The sequence below is a fragment of the Harpia harpyja genome, chromosome 17, assembly GCF_026419915.1.
Source record: "Harpia harpyja isolate bHarHar1 chromosome 17, bHarHar1 primary haplotype, whole genome shotgun sequence".
Classification (NCBI taxonomy): Eukaryota; Metazoa; Chordata; class Aves; order Accipitriformes; family Accipitridae; genus Harpia; species Harpia harpyja.
Window position 1 is genome coordinate 25564991 of NC_068956.1, and position 24532 is coordinate 25589522.

Sequence of the window (24532 nt, forward strand, 5' to 3'; positions counted from 1 at the left end):
CAAACTGAGCACTAAACTTGAGCATCAGGAGGTCATCGGCACTTCCCTCATTCTGTTATTTATCTGTTTGGTGACATGGGATGAAACATTTCACTGCTCTGTTTATTCCACATGACTTTGGTGTTTCCCCACGCTTTGTTTTATCCTGTCCTGCTGTAAACTCTTTGAGGTGGTGTCTGTTTCTTACTGTATGTTTGTAAAAAGCCTACAGCACTTGACTGTCTGCCTGTGAGCAACTGAAAATGAGGGCATATTTTGGGATGACAAAAAAGTAGAAGATGCGTGTCTCAAGGGGTTAAACGTAATAAGTAGTTGAGACAAGAAAATAATTTTTTTGGTTGGGCCTAAGATGCCTGGCCTATTTCTAGAAGGAAACTTTCATTTCTAGTAGCAGGACTACATTGGGCATAGTCCGCAGGAATTCAGCCAGAGAGGAAGACAGTTATGAAGAAAAACCTCTTTTGCTGAGCTGCAGTTCTTCATGTTAATATAATGCATAATTTCCCATTGATCCCTCAGATATGGTGGTTTTCTAATATGCATAGTTAGTGTGTGTTGCTTCAGATGTCCTTGGGAAGCAAACATAGTTTTGGACTCGTACTGTCTGGGCTTTGCCCCCTACGGCAGGTCCATGTCCCTGAGCTGGGACCAGGACACCTCTTCTGCAAACCTCCCCCCATCCCTCTTCTCTGCTGGGTGGCTGAGAGCAGTTACAGAGAAAAGAGATTTGAGGACTGCAAGAAGGAAACAGGGCCACCCCTGCATCCAGACTGGAGAGGCTGTGAGGGACCATGGTGACAATTTTGACCTTCTTTTGTTTCCCTCTGCCTCTGGAAAGGGCGTATCAAGATTTGTTGGATTGTGCTAGATTTTTTCAGAGCCCTGTGGATGCTTCTGTAAGCACTATTACTGTATTCTTGCACATGGTAGAGGCCAGTTGATAAGAGTATTTTGCTTCAATCAGATCTCGGTGATTTCCTCAAATCCGGTTGATAAAGCAAAGCCCAAACTACTCTTAGATCTTCAAAGAGCCCATCCACCTCTCTGATTGTGCCCAGACCAAGTACTTCAAGCAGTTAAAAAAATCTATAAATTAATTCCTCTGGCCTGTTTCCTTCCCCGAGATATTTCATTATAGGACAGGTTGAACACAGGGAAGAGATTAGCAAGTTTTTGTAGTTCTGTTCATGTGCATATTTGGATCAAACTGTTATAACATTTTTTGTGAGACCTGCAAATTGCTTTTTTAAAGTAAATTTAATCCCTTTGAGCATATTGTGCACTTTATAGGTCTTAAATGATGCTTAAGCTCCAAGTTCTGTCACTGTTTATGAAAAATGGGTTGTCTTCATTTGTAAAATCATGAGAATCTCTTAAGCCTGCTGGCTTTTGTTCCAGTCAGTGGGATATTTTTGCTTTGGATTCCAGCTGGAAGAGTATCAGCTCTCCTGCTACTGGGAAATGTACCTTTAAATTGTCCTGCATCCTACTTCATTAATTGATGCATTCTGCACTAAGCCATGACATTTTCATTTTCTAAGCCGTTTCTTAATTCCAACACTGAATAATTAAAAAGAAAAAAAAAAAAGCCCAAGGAAAACATATCACTGAAGACCATCACAGAAGCTGTATATACAAGAAGACATGCAGATTGTAGGGTGGATTGCAAACATAGACGAAGAGCTACCTAAAACCCAACATAATCCAGAAGCTTTATCCCCAAGTATGCATGTGTAGGGTTTTTAAATGAGTGCTGCAACACCTTCATCGAGTGCTTGTTTGGTACTTTTAACTACAGAACTTGGTGTGGAGTTACAGGCTGACATAGCAAAGCAGTGTCATTAACCTGTTTTCTCTAGAAGATGGGATAAATGTGGAACAGCGTGTTCTCTTAAAATGATTTTTTTTTTTAAACGCCGTCTACACAGATAAAGCATGCAGTGGTGTCCTACCATATTTCTGCAGGAAAATTAAATAATAACAAAGGAAAAGGGAAAAAAGGCAGTGCTTTTTGTGAGGGGCTGTGAGGAAGCAAACTGAAATTTGTGGGTTACTTGCCAAGAGCCATCATTCTGTGTCTTTGGGAGAACAGCAAGCGTTTTACACTATCTTCTCCCCTGGTGTTTCACTTTTTGTAACAATACAAAACCGTAGCAACGTGTTTTAATCTTTTGCCTCTCTGTATTGCGCCTTATCTTCTTCTCCTAGGTTTCCAGAGAAAACAGGATTCAGAAACTTTGATAGAGGAACAGATCAGATAAATCTGTGCAGGTTTTCATCTGATTTGTACTTAAATGACACTACGTGCAGTGCTGTGGCAAAAATATGGGGTAAAATTAAGACTACACAGCCTGCAGGAATTATTAAGATTTAATAGCAAGACTGAAACCTGATGTGCCATTCCCAGCCCCGTTGAGCTTTACAGCGTGGCATTTGGATGCTATTGTAAGTGTGTTTCAAAATGAGTATCTGCTTGGTTATGCAAATTATTCTTGTATCCAGGAACCACTATGTGCTACAAAATTAAAACTGGGAGGAAGAATAACCGCTGTGGGATAATATGCAATAAATCCACTGAAGCTGCTGACTCTGGTGAGGTAACGTCTTGTCCCTCTATGGGTGGAACATTTCTCTATCGAATCATAACAGTTTTGCTCAGAAACATCCTACTGCTTGAACTGCCGTGGGAAGAACAGTAATGTCAAGCAGATATCAGGTTTTCCCAATAGGAGCATCCTGCTGGGAAATGGGGTGCACTGACGTGATGGTCTGAAAAGCTCAGCTGCGGCAGCTCTCTGTAATTGCTATTCCCTTCTGATTTCTTTGCTGAATGCACAAAACTGCTTCTAACAAACAGATCTGAGAAGAAAATCCTTGACTTGTCACCAGTGTAATACTCTGCATGCTAAGCTGGCGTTTGTGACTAGATTGCCTTCATTGTTTCTTGCAATCACTATTTGATATTGAGTCTCTCATCTCCTGCTATGGTGCCAAAGCCTGACACTGAGAGAAAATGCTTCTGTTTCAATTGGTGATGTTTAATTTTTCATGATCAGTGCAGTTTAGTGCCTCCCCAGGTAGGAGGCTCCAATGCTAATTAGCAAGGAAGTGTTTTCTGCCTTCACAGGACACATGTGCACTCTGCATTTTGGTTCTGTTAAACAGCTGGGCTGAGTGGGATTGGTGGTGGTTACTGCTGGCTGCACCGAGCAGCCTTTTACTACTATTGCTGCTTGAAGAAAACAGTGCTCAGTTTTCTCTCCTAGCCCACACAGCTGCAAAAGAAAAGCTTTTTTTATGTGGAGGCTGTTGAAGGAGACATATAGTCCTGCTTGGAAGCTGGTAAGCATCACATCCCAGAGAGGAGTGCTGTGTTTGTATGGTGTGAACAAAGGGCAGGTTGGGTTTGTGTGTATTCTTTAGTGATGAGGAGTTTGGTCTTTATAATATTAGTTGGCAATTGGCTATAGACCTACAGCAAAAAATATCTCAGGCCTTCTAAGATGTATTTAAAGTTTGGGTTTTTTTTCCTTTTGTTTTTGGTATATAGTTTAAAATGATTGCCACTTAAGGCTTATTTTCTATGACCGTGTTAAGCTGAAAAGAATGGTAAGGTTTATCTTACTTTTTTTGGTAAGCTTATATCAAGGCAATTGGATAGCACAGCAGTTACTATATCCGACTTACAGGCTGTTGTATGGAGTATTCTGGGCATTGCTTATGGGGGTTGTTCTGAATGTATACTTTGCCTAATTTCCTAAACTGTTGTTTAGCCTCCTCATTCATTTTTGAACAAGTCACACAGAATTCTGTTCTTCTCTTTGATTCTGTATTGTTTGCCAGGAGGATTTTCAGCAGTGGTGTGTTTTAGTCTACTGCACACAGAGTAGAGCATTAATAAAGAAATGTAAGCGGAGGAATTAGAAATATCCAATCATGATTTTTTTTGTGTCTGTTTGTGCTGAAGAGAGGTGGCTGAAATATATTAACACAGCAAAACCTCCCTTATGATAAAGCAGAAGGAAAAGTTGAATGTTATGTGGACTATACCCTTCAACAGCATAGGCAGAAGAGGCTGCCGTAGAGCTTGGACCTGCCTGGCTGCTCTGGTGCTTTCCTGTCTAGGAAATTCCTGTTTCAGAGGAGGGGGGCCAGCAAATGGAAGCAGCCCTGGCAGAAACCGGGCACAGAGCTTGCTTTCCAGGGTCTGCAGGCAGTTGCTCCCATGTCTGTATATCCCCAGCCAGTGCAGTGGTGGGTCCTGTCCCCACGGAGACTGCCAGTGGCCTTGGTGCCCGTGAGGCATGGGGTGTAGGTTTGACTTTCTGGGGGACTGTTGACACATCCTGCCCCGCAGGGAAGCAAAGAAGAGATCTTCAGCTGTGACAGATGAGCCCCATGACGATGCTTTGATGAGGGGCAGGGTGCAGGGCTCCTTTCCTCTGTGTGCTTTGTGGCAGACAGACTGCAGAGCGGATCCCATGAAAACATTGGGGTGTATATGCCTTTCTGTAGAGGGTCTAAAGTTTTTAGAGCTGCTGTAATTAAGTTGAAGAGATTCTTAGTTTGGAAAACAGAAGTTTAATCTCAGAGCTCAAATCTAGGGCTGAGATTTCTCACAGCAGAGATCCCTAAACCCATAGCAGATCCTAAAGCTGCACGTTGAGCACCGTGAGGGGTGTTAGGGTCTGAATGAACGTAGCAAATCAAGCCCTTAGGACTTAAATGAGGCCCTAAAGGACTTACAAAGCTGCCAGGTTTATGTGTCCCCACTGACCATATGTGGGAGGTAGGTATATACATGGACAGCCCAGTTTCTCAGCGCTCAAGAGGACAGGATTATGAGCACTCAAGAAAATGTTTAGCAGAAACTGGAGTGTTGCATGGCATGCTGTTGGTACGTGGGTTGGTCAGGCTTCTTGGGTTGTTGTCCTCTTGAATACTGGTGCTAATTCCACTCAGCACTTGGGTACCTGTACATGCTCCTCCAGGTCTTACCGTGGGTTTCTAAACAAAGCGAACTGCTTTAAAAATGTCTCTTCTTTCTTCCCCAAATTACAGGAAGCTTGTTAATGTCTTGCAATATTTCAGATTCTTTTGCCAGAGTGGAAAACTTGAACAAAAATTACTTTTTTACCAAAATAAAACACAAAGAATTTATTAAAAATAATTGGAGTGGCTCCATATATTTAACTTTCTGAAGTGCTACTGCTGAGTTATTTTAGTGTGAAGTTGGGAATCGTAACTGAGTAGTGTCAAATCAAGGTGCTGTGTGTGTATTTGAACAGGACAATACAAATTCCAGCTAAAGGGAAAGCTGGCTCTATGTGTGGTGAGACTTTAGCATTTGCTTTCAGATTTTGGATGGGTGTATACGTTGGATGAGCTAAAGAAACAGTCCACAATTTCTTGCCTTTCACAAATTTTGATTTAATCCTTGTTCTTAAAATAAGTAAATGAGAAAAGCCAGCTGAGAGCTCACGGGTGTCAGTGAATGACTATGAGCTGCTGCTTTCTTCCACCTGGGCAATGGTAATTCAAGCAGATCTTGCAGTTTTCTCTAAGTCCTGCAGGGTTTGGTGTGGTCCCTCCTGCAGCCAGACATAGGTACCAATGTCCCAGCCTTCACTGATGACAGAAACCAAAAGTATAGTCCTCATGGAGAAGAAATCAAGAATATGATTCACAGACACTCAAAGAAAGAGTGGTAAAAAAAAAAAAACAACCCAACCCTGGCCCAAAGTGTGGCATTAAAAATTAGTAAAATCTCACTTTTAAGGTAGGCTGTGTTATTAGCAATTTTTATTGATAGGATGGTGACATGCTGAAACAAGAGGGTTTTGGAGCTCTAGGGAGGTTTTCTCTGCAGCCATGGAGGCTAGAAACTTATTTCTTTGAAGTTGAAGCTTTCATTCTTATTCAATCTCATGCTTCCTGGAGCCAAGTCCTTTAAGAAAAACACTAACGTAAAATTCAGCAATTTGTTGCTGCTCCTCGGGAATTTTTTTGGCAAAATTGGTCTTGCTCATCTCCTTTGTGTTCAGTCAAAATTAGTGACCCGCACTTGCCACAGCAAATCAGCAGGACTTGCTGAGCCCCCAGCTCCTTCTTTGAGTGAATAGATTGCTGACTTCTTATTTTGGGCTATACCTACCTTTGCCCTGGTATCGGGGCAACAAAAATAGTTTGATATCTGTGTTAGGCCCCTTCTAATTAGTTTAATATTTTCTATAGTCAAACTACAAGGTGGAAAGGTTGTTTTCGAATAAGCATGTGTTGAGTTTTTTGTTCCAGTCAAACGTTCGTTTCGGAAGACGGCGGACCAGCCCCACTGAGGTGCGTAGCTCCCAGCCAGAGCCAGGAACTGAAACGCTTTGGTTTGTAGGAGTACATTTCATTATTGATACGTACTGTGCATACCACATACTTCAGCAGAGCTAAGCAGCCTGTGTGCTAGGGAAACACTTCCAGCAATAAACCTGAGCTGAATAAATTCCTGTTTCTTGTAGCTGGGGAATATCCATATGTCACTGGTGAATTCTGCCAGCTCACATGTTAAAGTTCTGGGTCTGATATCGAGATTTAATTTCCAAAGGGATTTACTAAATCCGTGCCGTTATAGATGAGGAAGCACGTAAGTAAATGCAGATTAATTGATTCAGGAGAACTGAACTCCTTGCTTGGGAGAAGAGTGTCAGGGTAGGATCCTGTAATGGATGTCTGGGTGTCAGGGTAAAATATTGATGATCATTTCTGTGGTTTGGGTCACTGGAGTGGATGAAATTATATCTTATAGAAGAAAATTGATTTGCATTCATTCATGTTTGGGATGCACAATTAAGTAAGAGTGCTGTCTATCAGAAGACATGACGCTATGTCTCGGTTGTTTACTATAATATTTTGTGTGTTCAATTCCTACAGTATTTTACCTGGGACCTTTCAGAGATCTAGAAAATTGCTATCAGAAATGCACAGGAATAAGCAAACAGTAAAAAAACCCCAAACCAACCCTTATCTAATTTCATCTAGTACCTAGTTTAAAGTGGCAAACCACCAGGAATTCGGAATTAGTAACACTTCACAGCTAATACTGTCTTGTTAAAGAGTTGTGATTTTAGAGCATCCTAATGCGTTACATAGTGACGAATTGGAATTTCAGTGTTAACTTGTAAGTAATTCCAATTTGTCAGTCTATATATCTCTGTTTATTGAGGTAAGAAATGCAAAAAAATTGAGGGCCTTTGTATATGAATGCATAGAAAAGTAGTTAGGCTTATTTCCCTTTAAAGCATTTAATATTTCATGCCTCTTGCCAGCCCAGCTGGGAATCTTTAAAAGCACATCTTTACAAGAGCTGACCAAGATTATTTTTTTTTCTCGGAAAATGCTGATGGATCAAACTCAAAACTGTTAAATTTAGATGAATTTTTCATTTTATAGAACATTAAAAAATGTTTTGAAACTGGAACAGGACACCCCTGCATTTTCAAAATAAAAGAATATGATTTTGTTTATAATTTCAGGGGATTTAAAATAAGGTAATTATTATACCCAAAATAAAAATAAAAGGCAAAATAAAGCAATATTTTGGTGCTATTAAAAATATTTTATTTTCCCAAATACTACAGATATTACTGCTCTTTTCTTAACATTTTAGGGTCATATTCGTTTGCTGCTTAACCTATGGAAAAAAAAAAGTTCTGCCCCCAGAATTAGAAATAACAAAGACTCAGTCCCTTGGGACTCCAGCTTTGCCATTGATTTTTATGTGGAAGACAGACTGGGACCACTGTGAGGGGTGGCCTCATGAAGCTTGTGACAATTATAAGTAGTATGCAATAATGATAGATGAATATGGAAACATACAGATGGCAGCTGGTGGTCCATGAAAGATGCAGGGAGCCACATCCAATTTGTTGTATCGGTTAAGACAGGTTTATTGTTCATCATTGTACTGCGTGGAGTGTATCGCCAGTGTCTGGTTGCTGTGTGTTCCTTCCCCAAATAATTCTTGGACTTGCTTTGCTAGCAATAGCTTATTTTTTAAATACGTATCTTATTGGCTATGCATTTCTGTCATTCAGTTTTAGGCCATGTCCCATTTCCTCCACTGAATAATGAACCTTTCTTTTCAGCCTTTTTTTCTCCCCTCTTTGAAATGAAACAACCGTTAGTGTTTTTCAAGGGTTCAAACCCACCCAGGTACCGCATATTTTCTGTTTTTCCGTGGTTTTGGCAGTGTGATGAGCACGAGGAGATGCTGTCCTGGGAACACGCTGTGTGCGTCCCGGCAGTACAGGGACCTGTCCACCTGTCCTAACACAGTGGTTGTGAGTGGTCTTGTGAGTACAGGTTGGAAAAGTTGACACAGGATCCAGTTTAATGCAAATGATTGTGTGGATAGTATTGGAAGCCAAACCCCTTTCTCTTCACATTGGTACCCCCTGATGCCAGAGATCCTCAGTATCAGTCCTGCTGGCCTGCTTTTAAATGTAAGGGATATTTTGGGGCTATTTGTTTTCCCATTGTACCCTCAGTATTTGCTGGAGAACCTCAGCTCTGCTGCTGCCATTTTGCTGCCAGCGGCTCGTTTCAGACACAGCACCTGGTATTGATTAGAATTGATTAACATTTCTATAGTGCTTTTTCTTAATGTAGAGCTGGGTGTCATTATGCCCACTTGACAGTTGGTAATTTGCATCCTGGAAGGGTAAAAGGTCTTGTCCCGAGTAATCAAAGGGGTGATGGTGGTTGTTTTGCTAATGTGCCATGGTGGTACCTGGGGTCCTGAAGGAGGGATCTGTGCAAAGTGCAGAGTCCAGTGCCCCTGCCCTGAGGGTCTCGGGAGACCTGCAAGACAGAGAGAAGGAACGGAGGCACGTCTCTACCCTTGCAACGCTGGTGTCCATCTGCTGTATCGGAGCAGCTTCATGAAAAAGAATTTGTAAAGAAAAAAATATGTGCTTTGGACATCAGTCTTATAGCAACTTAGCACTCAGAATCATTTGAATAATTGAAGGTTGTGAGCTCCTGGAATGAAGCAGTGATCTAGTGATGCCGTTAGTGATCTGGTATTGACAAGACTTGCTACAACATTTTCTAGATTTCTTCTTCATTTCTTCCTTTATTTGCATTTCTGATCTCTACATAGGCAACTCTAGCAGCAAAAGAGAAACTGTAAGGTGCATAGTAACTTACTGCTAAACTGCTACACATAGAAATCCTTCTAGCATTACTTGAGTACAGCAGGTGACTTCTCCTTGACTTACAGCTATGACGAAAAGAAAATGTTTTTGCTTTCCCAGAACGAGGGTGCTGGCTGCTGTTGGACGGGGACCAGCGGCAAGCGCCGGCCTGGATGTGCCGCTTGGCTCAGGCGAGCATGTTGTAGCGGCGTTGGCCTTGTGCAGGAGCTGTGCTTTGATCTGAAGGGCCCTGACACAGCAGATGCTCTGCCGGAGGGACCACCTCAGGCATCAGTGCAAGTCAGACCTCTTGGTCAAGTGTTTCCTCTCCTGCTGCACAAGAGAGTGGGGAAGGGACAGAGGAGAGCAGGAGGAGGTCCCTGAGGATGTGCGTGAAGAGGGGCCGTGTTTCTTACGCTGTGTGGGACAACGCTGGGAAGAGCTGGAGGCTCTGCATCCTCGTCATGCTCCTGTAAAGCTGGCTTGTACAGCAAGGTGGTCACTTGGGGAACTGAAAGATAACAATCTTACTTGCTTTTGCTTCATGATGATTATTCAGGATCACTTGAAAGATTTGGGGTTTTTTTTTATGCTCAGTTTCTCTATCCAAAAAATATTGGAAATGTCCTGTCTTTTCTCCCCTCTTTGGAATCTCTCAGAGGACTTAGATGTGAATAGCTAGGGTTTTTTTCCTCCCTTAATTGAAAGCCTGCAAAGTTTTGATCCTTAATGAGCATATCTTTTCTTCCAGCTATTTATATGGTATCCATGCAAAATAGATGTTAACATTGCAAAAAAACGGTTTCAACCCATTTGACCAAAATGATTTCTTTTCCTCAAGCAGAAGTCACTGTTATGGTTGCCGTAGCCCTCCTTGTTCCCCACTCATCAAGAGGGTCTTTCAAGTAAATAAGGCAGACAAGGACTGAATTGGAAGAGAATGTGACAGCCTACTCTCTGAGGCCCTCTCTGTACACGATAAAGAAGCAAAGAGATCCAAGTATTAGATTCCATCTAGTACTCCATGTGTCTTGATTTGCCCAGGAGTGTCCTCTACTGCTTTGGCATTCAGGGCACCTTGAACGCTCACAGCTGGTCTTACATGGCCTCAGTTTCCAAAACGCTGTTGCCGTCTCAGCTCTCTGGAGTGGCCGCACACGTGCTGCGGGGTGCAGGTGCCTGTACGTCCATCCTGGGTTTCTGCGTGGCAGTGGGGAGACCTTAATTCCATCCCAGAACCATCAGATTCTGTATCACCATTAGTCAAAATTGATCAAATGCCTATTCTCCCTGCTCCAACTCCTTTGTCTCCAGGAGCTGTGAGCCCTGGCCAGGAAGGGCATGCTTCCATCTCCATCTCAGCTCTGTCCGTTCCCTTTCCACGGCAGCCCCTCCACCTCAGAGCAGCAGTGCTCTGTGCTGCTATTGCAAGCTCCTCAAGCAAGTCCTTAGCTGCCCACTTACTTATCAGAGTCACCCAGCTGCTTGAGCCGGTAAGGGTCCTACCACCGATTGCTACTTCTCAACCACCGGGCCATGTACCTTAATATGAAAAGAAATTTTAAAAAGTACTTTGCACTTAGATGACATGTAAATTTTGCTATAGTTAGCTGGTATTATTTGTCGGGCTTGGATGAATTATGGCATATTATATTTGGCTCTTCTTCATATATGGTCTTGTAGTACCATTAATAACATTTGCAAACACTGTCTGCTGTTTGGGCAGAAATGGAAGCGCTGTAATGAGTCTGGATGGGGTGGCAACCACGGAATCATCAAATGATGCTCATGTTAAAGGCGCTGCAAATTCACCTGGGAAGCATCTTTGCAGGGGAATGGACTGGCTACACATTGAGTGAAATTGGCCTTGGATTTGGGGATGTGTAGAGGTCGTGATAGAGATTCAAATGCATTCCCATCAGTCATTCAGAATGTACTAGTTTCCAATACCACATATTCTGCTTAGTACTGCCTTTAGCAAGCAGATAGAGGGGAAAAATTAGCATGAGGTGATGCCCACATTTTCTTAGAGAATCAGACTCATTTTGCACAGGTGCCTGTGTGTTTTGTGCGTGTGCGTGCGTAATCCATCACTTGCAGAGCCACTCAGCCAGCTATTATTCTCTGGAAAAGGCAGAAGCTAAAATCTGCTGTGGATTTACACTGTGCTGGTTCTTTTTTGTCTGACTGACTACTATCTAGGTTAATATATTATACTCTCCCATGTATTATAAATATGTCTATTATAAAGGATATAGGAGGCAACAACCATAGATAAGATTGCAAAATAGTTTTCATTACACAGTTTGCTGGATTTAGGCGTCCATAACTTAGTGAAACCTCTGCCTTTCCGGGCGAGATATCCCAAACATGGCTTATGTCCAAAGATGACAACCTGCTTTTAGAAGTTTTAGAGGTCCTCTTAAACAATATTTTTTAGAGGGAGGAAAGTGGAAAAGGAAATGTTTGTATTTAAAGTAACTTTTGAAGTGCTTCCTTGGGAAGGCAGGGATCATATGAAACTTTAAACCTGATGGACTGATTATGCTTGTACAGCAGGGGGTTCAGTGTGCTGCAGATTTCGGGGAAGTTGTATTAGTGATCATTTGAAAACCAGCTGATGTTTGTACACAGCACAAACCCCATGAGCCCTGCTGTCAATCTCTATATGATCAGGTATGCATGCAAAGTCAGTCAGTTTTATAATTAGCCACCTGATCCAATGCACTCCTCCGAGCTGTCTCGGAAAGCTTTCCAAGCGTTTCAGGGAATGCGAGGTCATGGCAAACAGACCTTCTTGTAGCAGCATGAGCCCTTCTGCACCCTCTTGGCTGGAGGGGATCAATGTCCTCAAAGTAAATAAACTCAGCTACATACAGGGAGTTCAGAGCAGCCTTTGAAAACTGCAGCCCCGGTATCTCAGGAGGGATATCAGAGCCCCAGATACTTTCTGTAGAAAAGTCTCCAAGCAGGCGTGCTCTGTCCCCCCCGAGCCTGCTGACGCTGCAGGCGCTTGCACGGATCCATGTAACCCCACTGCAGGGAAACTCTATTAAAGTTGCATGGTGGAGCACTCAAAACCAAATACGTGTTAAGAATAAGGTTAAAGACACAGTTTTACTCCCCCCATTCCCTTCCCACCCTGTATTCATTCTGTTACTTTGCAGTTGCCTCACTGCAGTGCTTTTTTTTTTCCTGGGAAAGCACAATTAGGTTGGAGAAAGAGTGCCCAGGGAAGCAGAGATGCTGCTCGTGTGAGCAGGCACCGTGCAAGAAGCTGTGCTGTCCCCAGGGACCACTCTTGGGATGGACGTGGAGCGGTGCTATTGCTTATTGAGTAGCACGGTGAGGAGCTGAGCGTTCCCGGTTGTTTTTAAGGAGGAGAGGGAGCAGGTGGAGCTGCTGCAAGGACTGCCGGCGTGAGAGCAGACCCTGCGTGGCTGCTGCTTTTGTGGGAACAGAGGCCAGGGAAGGTCTGCGTGGGCAGTCGAGGGCTGGCAACGTTACCAGAAACAAAACCGAAGGAGACGTGTAGCGGCGGGGCCCAAATGAAAATGATTTATTGCTGGCAAGGCATGGCATACGCTGCTTTGCTGGGGGAGGTTACTCAAAATTAATTGGTGTGTGGGTTGGGGGTGCCCTCACCTGTGCCAGGAGAGTTTAGTCTGCAAAAGTCTGAGGACAAGAGGCTGCGGTGCAGGGTGGGATGGGTGCTGGTGTGGTTGGGGCATGGCCAGCATGTCTGTTCCCGACCAGACGCAGCTTTGTCACCTCTGCCCTGTCGCCGGAGCTGGTGTGCGTGTCCTACAACCAGGCCAAGACCCGATGTGTGCGCACCATGGTTATTCTGCAGACTATAAAGATTACTTTACACACATCTCAGAAGCTGGCACAGAGGATTTGCTTTTGGGGTCAGTGTACTAGTAACTGCTGAGAAAAGTGTCTGGCTCCTCTTTTTCTTACAGCCATGCGGGTGGAAATCCTTGGAGAGCTCAATTCAGGCTTTCCCCAGCTGGCCCTGAGGTCGGGTGGTATTTGCTTCCTTCAGGGATGGGTTTTCCTGCCACTTACTTACCTGGGCACTTGTTTCCCGTGAGACCTATGAGAGGGCTGGGCCTTTGTTAGCTGCCGCCGTGGATGTGCTGGCGTGGCCCCACCACAGCAAGTCCCGCAGGTAGTAGAGCTGCATTAGTGGGGCACCGCACTAATAAGGAATAAGTTAATAAGTAATAAGCTTCTAAGTCCCTCAGGAGATTCCAGAACAGTCAGCCTCAAGATCTCTGCATCACACTTGGTGTGTTTTAAACCTGCCTTCTGTCTCTTCTGACATTTGATGTGCCGATTCACCAGCCGTCTTTCTCCCAACCATTTATCGTTAGGCAGCAAGCTGCAGGGAGCCGTGTGCGACGCGAGGACTTGCTGCAGGAGCAGCAGTTAGAGTAATGCAGGTCACATCGGCTTTGTTGCTTCCCTTCGCATGGTGTACATGCTGTCTTTCCAGGCCAAATGAGGAAATTTGCTATGGGGAAGCACCCTGCTGCAGGTGGCTGCTAACACTATTGAACTCTTTAAGCAGCACCTGCTTTTTGCACTGATGCCAACAATTGTACTGCTAAAAACAGTAGGAAGTTAAACTCTGCAGACATCTTTTCAGAGGCTGTTTTGTATCATACAGATGCCATGCCTGCATGGGATACTCAATACCGGCTCAGGTGGAACTTACCTTCTGCATCAGATAGACACTGAGTTTCCTTTAGGAAGCCCTAGCTAAAGGAAGAGGTGTTGCTTACTTTTAATGAGGCCAGTTAGCCTGAAGCAATCCACCTGGCTGCAGAAACAACTTCTGCATGACGCTACTTTTGCTTCCTCCAAATATTTGGTGTAAAGCTGAAGCATCTAGTGAGGCTATAGCCAAAAGTTGATTGCAGCCTCTGGGTGTATAAACCACAGGGTAGCAAAAATAGATGCTTTTTGCCTTTCTTTGAAGAATTTATATCCTTGTTTTAAAAAAAAAAAAATCAAAAACTGAACAAGGTGCAGGAAGGAACTATGGAAATAAGGGAAGAAAACACAGTGATGGGCATTGAACACCTCAAAGAAAGCCTGAGAGGTGGTTTGATGTCAATATAAACTTGGCCATAAAGGGATAGTGACCGTAAAGGACTAGAGAAGAAAGGTTTCTCAAGGTCTAATAGTTGAAAGCTGATACCATTGAAATTCCAACTGGAAGTGCGTCACCACTTCTGTGGCTCGATAAAGGGGCTAATGAATGAAATTTAATAACTCATGATATACAGAGGTCAGACCAGATAATTGGTTCATTCCTCTGGGCTTAAGTTCTGTGAATCTAAGGACTGATGTACCTTCTGCAGTTTCATCACGAAAAAATACGTACTAACTAGCGGACATGGTTTCTCAAGTCTGAACCAATTTGAAAATGTTTTCTACAGTCTAGAATGCAGTTTCAGAGTGTTAGAAGTTCAGAGGCATTTTTGCTTTACTTTTTTTTTTTTGGTAAAGTTGTTCTGAGATCAATTATCTGAATTATTACTATGTGCAATTTGGCAAGTATGTGTGATTTTTAAATAGATTTGAGAAAATATTTGGAAAATAACATGGATGAAGAATCCATTAAAAAACTAATGTTTCTGAACTGAACAGTATTTTTATCCTTTGGGAAATTAAATTATTTTCTGTTCAGACTGGTATAAATTAGGAGTAATTAAATTGAAGTCAGCAGAGTGACATTTGTCAGATTAGATGTAAGCAAGTTTATATTGCAGTCCACCAACAAGGAACCTTGTAAAACGTGCTCCTTGTGGGTTTTCTGCTTTCAGCTGTTTATTAAGACTGCTTGAATTATTCATGGTGTATAAATGATCTGATAAAGTTGAATCTTTTTTCTGTCCGTGAAAAATTTGCAGACTGCCTCTGAATGCTGGAAATGAAGTATTTTCAGCCACCGGGTGTTTCTGGAGTTCACTTTGACTATCTGCATTTTGCTACCTGAGGGCCGGTAGCCAGTCGGTCATGTTCATCATGTGTTATTGTCCCAGCTTGGCTGACGCACTGACATTTTTCAAGCAGGATGGATATACATATCCAGTGAATGGAAGTCCCTTCAGGATGTGACAGGGAATTGAGTCCTCCGTGTCGGTGCATGCAAGACCCGTAGGGCCAGCTCTGTCTCAGCCCCTGCAGTGATACGGTTCCTGGACAGGACCAGGGCCTCCTGCCTGTCCTCTTTTCCCCCCATCCCTAGCAAAGCCAGCTTATCCCCTCTGGAGCCCTTACCCAGCAGTATCCAGCATGTGGAGTCATGGTCACGTTGGAGCATGAGACCTGCTGCCTGTCCTCTGCCCTGCGACCTGCCCATCCTCAGCGCCCATCCTCATGCATTGGAGCTTCCCACCATGGGAACGCAAAACACAAGAGTCTCCTCATGAATGGCTTTTTTCTTCTGTGCATATATTAATATATATGCATATATTCATATGCACACACATGTATTCACAAGGAGTAATCAGTAGCCAAAGTCTGGGGAGGGGAGGAAAAGCCTCTGCTGCATGACTCTCCTTCTCGTAAATTTTCCTCCTGTGTGACGCAGAGAAAAAGTGTGGGAAGAGCATGCAATCAGCAGTATGTTCTTAGGGAATTAGCGTTGCCTGGTATGCTTGAAGTAGTATATTGATAAAAATGTGTTTTTAATTGTTTGGAATGGTTACACTGAAGCACCGCTCTTCATGTTTCCCTTGCATTAGCCTCTGTCAAGCTATTCTTAGAATAGCCTCGGACTTGGAATGTCTGAATTTAATTACTGTTAACACTAGAGGTATTTAGCCCTATTTGAGGGAGAAAAAAACCAGAAACTTTTGGGAGCAGAGATAGCTGTAAAGATAGAAGCATTCATAAGTTTGTTAGCTGGTCTGTAGTATTTAAGCTTATTTCCATAGCAACATTATCAGTTCAGCTCCAGAATTTTGAGATTTTTGTGTGCCCAGTAATTAGAACTAATATCCTAATTTTAGCAGAGATATCACATTTGTATTTGGCAAGAGTCTTTTAACTAAGCACACTGATTGGAGACTGAAATAATGTTTCATTTTCCTTGATTTCTCTTTCCTGGATCACTCCAGACTGCTTAACTAGCTAAAAGCAAATAATTGCAGTCTGCTTTCTCAGTACATAAGACTAGTTTTACCTTTTGGGAGAATAGATGCATAAATATATATATAAAATTTACTTCTTTATAAATATAGCTAAAAGCTTGCCTATCTGTGCAATGCTTGGTAAAACATAAAGGCAGACCCAAAGTACAGCAATTCAGAATACCCATATAGTCCTCATCTAAATTGCTCCAATTTGACACAGTGATGCCCTCTCTCCCTGATGAGGATTTTGTGTGGGATACCCCTGAGCCCAGGAAGGGAGGGTGTCCTGCTTGCTCACAGGCCTTTCCAGCCATGGGGTCCTGCAGTTGGGGTGTGCAGGGAAGGGACCCCCCCATCCCCTCCCGGTCTCGCTCCCCTCCTGCGCTTCTTGGCTTCCCCAGGACTTCCCATTAACCTCCACAGAGGCCAACCTGCCCTTTGCAGGAACCATTTTTCTGAGCTTCCCCATAAATAATCACCTGATGAGATGCACAGTAAATAGGGAGAGTTTTGGCAGCACACAGGGGGGGTGTTTGTGAGCCCCACAGAAGCCTTCCCAAATGCTGGCAGGTAGCACCCAGGGGTTGAGGAGGAAGGGTGCCTGCCCCTCATCTCCCCACTGCCATTTCTGCAGGGCTGAGGACTGTGATTTTTTTCCAGGGCAGACCAACAGCTGCCTTTTTAATAACAAAACAGAAGGACTACAGGAAAGTTGTAACACCAGACTGCCGTATTTCCACTGAATTCAGTGCAATGACTCCAGTTTGTATCATTTAGCCCCATATGACCAGACTCAGCCTATTTCTTATAACCAGCCTGGCAGTATATACTATTTCATAAATATATACATGTTTGCATTCTGAATTAAAACAATAAGTTTTTTTCTCACTGACGTTGTCTGTGAAAAGTTATGAAAAACTCAGTAGGAGAACTTGGGTTTCTGTCGATTTGTGTCCTCTGTCCCCCAATCCCTCTGAGCTCCCACAGCATGCTGTGCTTGATCTGGGTTCCCAGGCAGTGGCTGATTTGAGTTAGGTGTGCAGGGACAGCCAGCGGGCTGCTGCCTCCCAGCATGGGCAAAATATTCCTCTCTATCTTCTGTACCCAGCCTCTAATTTTCACAAAACTTGTCAGGACTTCAGTCTCCGAGACTTCCATCTTCCTTGTCCCCAGCTGTCAAATTTGCTTAGAATTGGCCAACAAGTTCAAAGGTTATTAAGGAAGGATTGACAAATGTATATATCAATGTGATCATGTAAGCCTCAATTTCCTTAGAAGTCAGGCTAAAAACCAAGTCTGCAGTGTTTTGACAATAAATCCCCATATCTACGCAGAGTTCATAAAGACCCATTAGATCATCTAACTACTGGGTCAACGTGGTTTGGGTTCTTCTTTTAAAGATTTTTTTTTTTTTCCCCTATATTCAATTTATTTTTCAATTCGCTCTTTAAAATAAGGCTAATGTTGGAAATACAACACTTTTGAGCGGCACAGCAGGTTCAGCATATGCAGTGGATATATAGTGGAAAATAGCATCAGAAGACTTGTTCCTGTTGCTAATGAGTTCTGAAGGTAAGAGAACAGTTAATGTATTCATAACAGACTTATACTCAAAGATTTGTAAATAATTTATGGCTTTCTGTGAGTGTGAAGCCAACTACCATAAAGCTTGGACCCAGATAGAAAATAATTTTGTAACAGCAACGGACTTTGGATTTTGCACATGCAGCAATTCAGCTGTAATCCCCCTGGCAGGGAAAAAAATTATTTAGTAGACTTACCATAGAATATCAGGGGACTAATAATTTAGTCTTTGTTGGCCTCCTGGGGTTCTATCACAATTTGGCATCTACTTTCCCCTAGGGAAAATGAAACTCCTTGCAGTATGACCAGTACTTTGCTAACTTGTGTTTATCTGCAAAAATTCTATTATACATCTAAATTAAAGGCAGTGGAGAAATATACTGTTGGTGTATGAACCCTCCTTCAGTGATGGATTTGTGTGTAAATTGGCAGATAGTAATTATTCTTAGGAAATACTAGTGAAATAAGCAGACATACTTTGCATGTGAATCATGGTGGCCTTTGGGAGTCTGGAACACTGATTTCTTTTACCATGGATTTAAACGGCTGAACTACTGTTTAAGGATGAAAAATTCTGTGCAAATGTTTTTTTTGTAAGATTGCAAGTAAAAAGCACAATGACTGCTCAACAATAGGCAATGGCAAAGGGGACAGCTTGTAGACTGGATCCAGAAAAATTGCCTTTGTTCCCGGTTGAGCTGTTTTTATAAAGGTAAAATAAAGGTGTGAGTGATGCACTGCTGTAACCAAGACCTATTCCAAAATCCAGGTAGTGACCACAGCCTTTCTAGTTATAATGAAGCAGCATTGCTTATGCTCCATAAGAATAAAACAACTGGAATCTTCATCCCTTTGCTTTGGCTCAAACTGGACAATTTTAGCTCTAAGAAGAGAAGTGGAGAGAGGAAGGTCATGGTGGTGAGAGGCAAGAAGCGCCGGTTGCCTTTTCCATTGTTAGTAAGCTTGTGTGAGGACACAGCAGTTCTCTGCTCAATTCAACCAACCTGTCTTCATTTGGGGAAGTTTTCCTGCCTGCTGGCAGCCATGCTCTTGAAGAAGGCAGAGGGTTTGAAGCCCCTTGCTAACAGCCAAGTTAGGATCTCTTTCTTTAAAACTTATTTTGAGCTTTTGTACACATGTTTTGGACACATATCTTGCTGAATATGGCATTTATCTACAGCTCCTGTGAAACTGGAGAATGTTATTCAAACTCTTTAATCACAGGAGAGCTTAAGTTTTTTCCTTACTTTCCCTCATTATTGTTCTCAATTTTAGAAGGCGATAGAGAGGCCTTTTAATTTTTTTATTCCTTTTGGGTTTTTATTATAATCCTTTGAGTTTTGAGGACATTGGTTGAGTTAATAGTTGGAGGTACATTTTCATCAGGTGTGATTCAATGTCCCTTGGCCCCAGGGAGGAGGTCAGTACAGAGGACAAGGAGGTTTCTTTCCACTGACCTCACATTTTGATAAGGCCATTATTTATGGGGGTGTGGTAGAATAAGCAAAGGAATCCTATGGACTTGTTCAGTTCTCTCTTCAGTGAAAACTTGAGATCTAAAAGGGATTTATATCATAAGCATAATTTGCAACCCTCAATTTCAAAAAGATTTTATGAACCATTTATGGGCATTTCCAGATTCACAGCAAACAAGTAATTGCTGTTTTAAAAATTCTGCTTTCCTAGGAGACTGTATCCAAAGAACCTTTTTTCAAGCGCTGGTGTCCCTAGCAGCAATTTGTAACTTGCTGAAATGAAAGAACAGCTGAGAAAAAAAAAAAAAAAATTATAGTTTCAGCTATTACAAAAGAAGTGGGTCAAAATGTGCTATTTTACCCATGAAACATAGTACTTTTTTGCCTTCACGATTAAGATAAATCACCTTGGCTATCTGACTGTGATAACTATGTGTTAGGACTGACATTTAGGTACAAACTGGTGGGAATCTGGTCTGCTGCATACGAATGAGGAGGCCCTAACGCGCAGGCATGTCTTTGGCTTCTTTTCATGTGATTCTTATACCTCATGCATGAAAAAGAGACTTATGGAAGGGTTTTTCAACGCTGCAGTATGTTGTGGGATTTATTGCAAGGAGAAGTGAGAACTGGAAAGCCAAAGAAGTGCCCTATCGTATTTTGGCTGATAAAGGGATTTGTATGGCCTTGTGCTGCAGAAGATAGGATGAGTAGTGTTTCTGACTTAATGGATAGTGTGTAGCAGTAAATATGCAAAAGAAGAGACAGCAGTGTATAGTGTCTTTATTTTAGTACTCCCTTTAAACTTTTTTCCTTTAAACTTTCTATGTAGGACATCATAATCTGTAATGCAGAATCAAACAAGGTCCACTGCCCCTGCAAGAAAGTTTCCTATTAACTGGTGGAGAATGTGGGGATTACTTTTGCTAAATATGTTTAGGAGACATTTTTCCCATTCTTTCTGCACTGTGACCCAGTGGACTGAGGAGTTGAGTTCTCCTGTTAGATGGGAAAGGTGAAGCATTAGAGATAGTAAATGTATCTGGCCTGAAACCCAGGTACTTCTGGAAACTGAAAGGAATGTCTTTGGTGATTTAATGGAAGACTAGGGATGGCATTACCTTCTGGTGCAAGGAACAGGATGGGGAACCCCTGGATCAGAGTTCAAAGTGAAGACCAGGCAGTGTTAGGGAGGCTGTCACCCAGACAGAGAGGCCCCAAAACTGGGGGGCAATTTACACTGGGAGCCATGGATGCACATGAAAGCTTTGCTTTGGCTTTTTTCCCCCAAAATTCTTGGGTAAATACTTCCATTTTGAAAGGCTGTCCTGCATTGCTGCAAGGGAACATACCACTAGACAGGACCAAGTCTGCTCACACGTAACTGCACAGTAGGCAGAAGGGTTTGCAAGCATCTGCTTCTGTCTTAGAAGACATTAGAGACATCAACAGCGTGTGTTGGTGTCGTGGTTTAACCCCAGCCAGCAACTAAACACCACGCAGCCGCTCACTCTATCCCAGCTGAAACCAGGACAGTTGGTTGAATGACTCTTACAAAAGGAAACTCATTAGGATCTACTGGAAGAGTGATAGCAAGAAATCTTGATACCTGCTAAATATAGGGATGTGGTCTGATAGGGAACATTTAAACTTCAATAGCATGTGGGAGCTGTGTTGTGGCTTAAATACTGTCGTTCTGGTCACTCAAATTAAGCACCTGAATGAAGAGTGTGTTGTTGAGAACTTACATGACTATTTTTCTGTTTATTTTAGTTTCTAATATCTCATATACAACACCAGCTTGCAACTCTTTCATTGCAGTTCATTGCTATATTGTTGACTCATTGTCCATGATAAAGTGAAAGGGAAATAAATTTTGGTTTTGTTTGTTCAGTGCTTTTCATCCTATGTGGTCTCTGAATGCTTGACATGACCATGACCCACTTCATACACCACTGAAATATGGACACTGAGCAAATGTGTACTGATGTGCAGGTACACTTGGCAGGATTGAGACTGCAAGTGAAAAACGCCTCCTGAGTTTGAAATTCCAGGAAACCTTTAGCTAGGCAGTATGTCGATAACTGTTAGCATTTGTTTGTGGTAGATGAGCATCTCACAACACTTCTGAAAAGTTAAGGAAAGCATTTTCAGATGAAAATAATACTCACTTGTGGTCATTTAAATGACCACACAAGATGGCTGTTCAGATAACAGCTTGACTGGTCTAGATTTAAAAGTATTCCACAACAAAATAGTTGGACTAACATGGGAAGAAAGATAGGCTAGAGGACAAGGAGGTTTGTCTTCAGCCTATTAGAAAATTGTGTGTTCAATATTGGAAACAAATGTTACAGGTAAAACTCTGGACATTGCTATGATTATTACTTCAGAGCAATTACACTGATATTTATAAAATCCATAATGGAGATGGAAGGGAGCATCTACTGCACATGTATTCTTAAATAAGATCTACATTGCTGTGAAATAGTTTTGTTATACTTTTATAAAAAGCAGCAGTGCTTAGTAAAATCAGTTAAATCATTTAGAGGAATTAAAGTGCTGACAAGCTAATACCTATCCTTCTAATTATTGAATAAATTTGCATAAAGGAAATAAATGATGCATTCCTGGATTTACAACTGAAGGTTATTTTATTAGAATGACAATTTCTTAAATTGGGTTGTTTCTGAATATTCAGGTGTGACTTTTTTTTTTTTCAGCTGAAAGTAAGAAAGATACATAGAAATGAAAGCACATATTTAAGAAAGTATACTATATAAAAGTAATTTTCTTCTGTTTTACCAGTCATATGGAGTTGGTCATGGGATTTGTAGAATGCTTTTTCTCTCTGCTTACATTAATTGCACAACTGGAACTTATCCCTATTGATAGAAGCTTGCTCTTTGATTCAATAAATCTATTTACTTTCAAATAATTTATGAAGACAAGTGCATTTACAGAAGTTTTAAAAAGTTTGCCTTTTCAGACTTACATCACAATATTGTTTGGATTAATAGTGTACCCACATTCCAGAATTCACATCTTTTCCAATAAAAATACATGAAGTCATGTTGACAATGCAGGGTGCAAGAGTATTCTGTGAAACTGTATTTCACAGAAGAAATTATAAATTAGGGGTGCTAATTTTTTTTTTTTTGTTTGCTATTTGGTCTACTGCCTTTTTTTGTTTTGTTAGAGAGGTGGGTTTTGTAGGGGCTGACCCCGGTATGAGAAGGTGTGTGTGCAGGGACCCAGAGCAACAAGTTGGCTTTGGTAGTCAGACCATGAAAGTCTCATGAATTTCAGATGTTTTCAGACTTCAACCATGTGCTGAAAGAGGGAGGAGAAGTGAAAACAGATGACTGTTATCAGACTTGCCATTAGGTTCAGAGGGCTCATATTGAATTAATGTGAAGTCTGTGCACTGATCAGTCCTCGGTTTGGATTACTGGCACTGTGTTGTAAATAGCAGTAAAAACTGCTGAGCATATTGTCTAAGCTTTCCTTGTAATGGCAGCATCAATCACTCCATGATTAACATGCTCACAGGCACTTTTTTCATCTTCTGCCATAGTATCTCTTCCAGTAAAAGAATGGATTAACAGCTGAGCACTCGAGGAAAAGAAAGGAGTCTTCTCTGAAGGATACTACATGAAAGTCCAAAGAAAATCATAATTTATCATGTGTCACTTGGAATAATGAAGCACAGAGAGATATCCTCCTCATCCTGCAGAATCAATAGTTTTTTAAATTTAAATGGAAATATATAACTGAGAAAGAGGATCATTTGTCCATTGAATACCTGTAACCAAATTATATAGTAACTTTGATTTATAAATGCATTTTTTTCTGGTTGGAGAGAGATCAGTCTAATCACATTACACATTTCTCATTTTCACAGCCAAAATTTCATTCTTCCTGGATATCAGTCAGACACTTGCCTCCTCTCTCCCATGTCTTGAGTATGAATAGTTATCTAGGAAGATTCAGGAACAGTATGTAGCAAAGGAATCCAACTGCAAATAAGATAAAACAGAGAGAAAAAACTTTACCTGCATACTAAAATATAACTTTCTATTTGTTAATTTTGCACAACACCCTCTTGAAGTAGTCAGTTTACATCACTGCTTGTACTCTAAATGAGTAAAAAATAGTGTACCCAATACATAGCGGTGTAAGGGGTGGGGTTTTTGCTGTACTCTCAGAATATTTTGTTAGTAAATAATCTAACATAGTTTTTTTTCACAGTACTGTTCTAAGAGAGGTTATACAATAATTTCCATGGCCACTAGAATTTCCACAGTATGTGCAAATTTCTTATCAAAGCAATTCTGAGAAATAGGAAAGTGTTATTTACTTATGCTCTCTCCAGCACAGCACTGCAGCTGGCAACACATCTCTATCCTGAAGATTGCATCCTTTAGGGGTTTGGAGTCCCTAACCCTCTGAGCTGAAAACTTCATTTTCTTTGACTTCTAAGACCCAGGAATTCATCCTGCCATAAAAAGTGCTGCATCCATGTTTGAAAGTTGCTCACATTGTGTTCAGTTTTCATAGCACTGCACAGGCCCAAAGCTTGTGCTGAATTGCAAGCAGCAACTCAGGCAATAAAATGAATAGAAAGTATTTGGTAAGCTAGTTCAAACGTAATCTAGACTGGTGCTTGTGTGAAAAAACTGAACTGGCATTTTAATAAATATTCTGTAATTCAAAGAACTTCCCTATTAACGTAGAGTGAATTGTTGTTTTTTTTTTTTTTCCCATTTTGATATCTTTCCAAGGCTTCTGACGAACAGAGAGCAAGAGCCTTCCTGAGGGAGCATCTTCAGCAGAAACCAAATAGTAAGTAAATACAGTAGGCATGCAAGGTACACCTTGCAGACAGCTACTCGATTCCACATAGTCTAAAAGATGCCTCCAGAAATTACACTCACTTGTAACTGGAAAGTCGCATGTAGTACCCAGTTTATGTACAGCTCCATGCTCTGTTCTCAGACTTGCACATGTGGGCCAGTAATCCGTATTTCGCAGCTAGCTTTCTGTGTTCTCTACTCTTTGTCAGATGTACAAACCAAACAAGAGATTGCAAAATGAAGATATTTTCTAAACAGCTGATATAAGTGTTCTTACCCCC

The 24532-nt window shown here is 41.8% G+C and overlaps 1 protein-coding gene across 4 annotated transcripts in view; it reads left to right on the top strand.

The window, feature by feature from the left end:
• The window catches only part of MTUS2 (microtubule associated scaffold protein 2), a 309423-nt gene that overhangs the window by 33865 nt on the left and 251026 nt on the right, over positions 1-24532 (top strand). Inside the window, exon 3 of one of the 4 annotated variants that reach the window (XM_052813036.1) lies at positions 24180-24240. The exons of the other annotated variants lie outside the window; for them this stretch is intronic. The gene's annotated coding sequence lies outside the window, so the exon portion shown is untranslated. The remainder of the gene's footprint in view (positions 1-24179; positions 24241-24532) is intronic. 4 annotated transcript variants of the gene reach the window in all.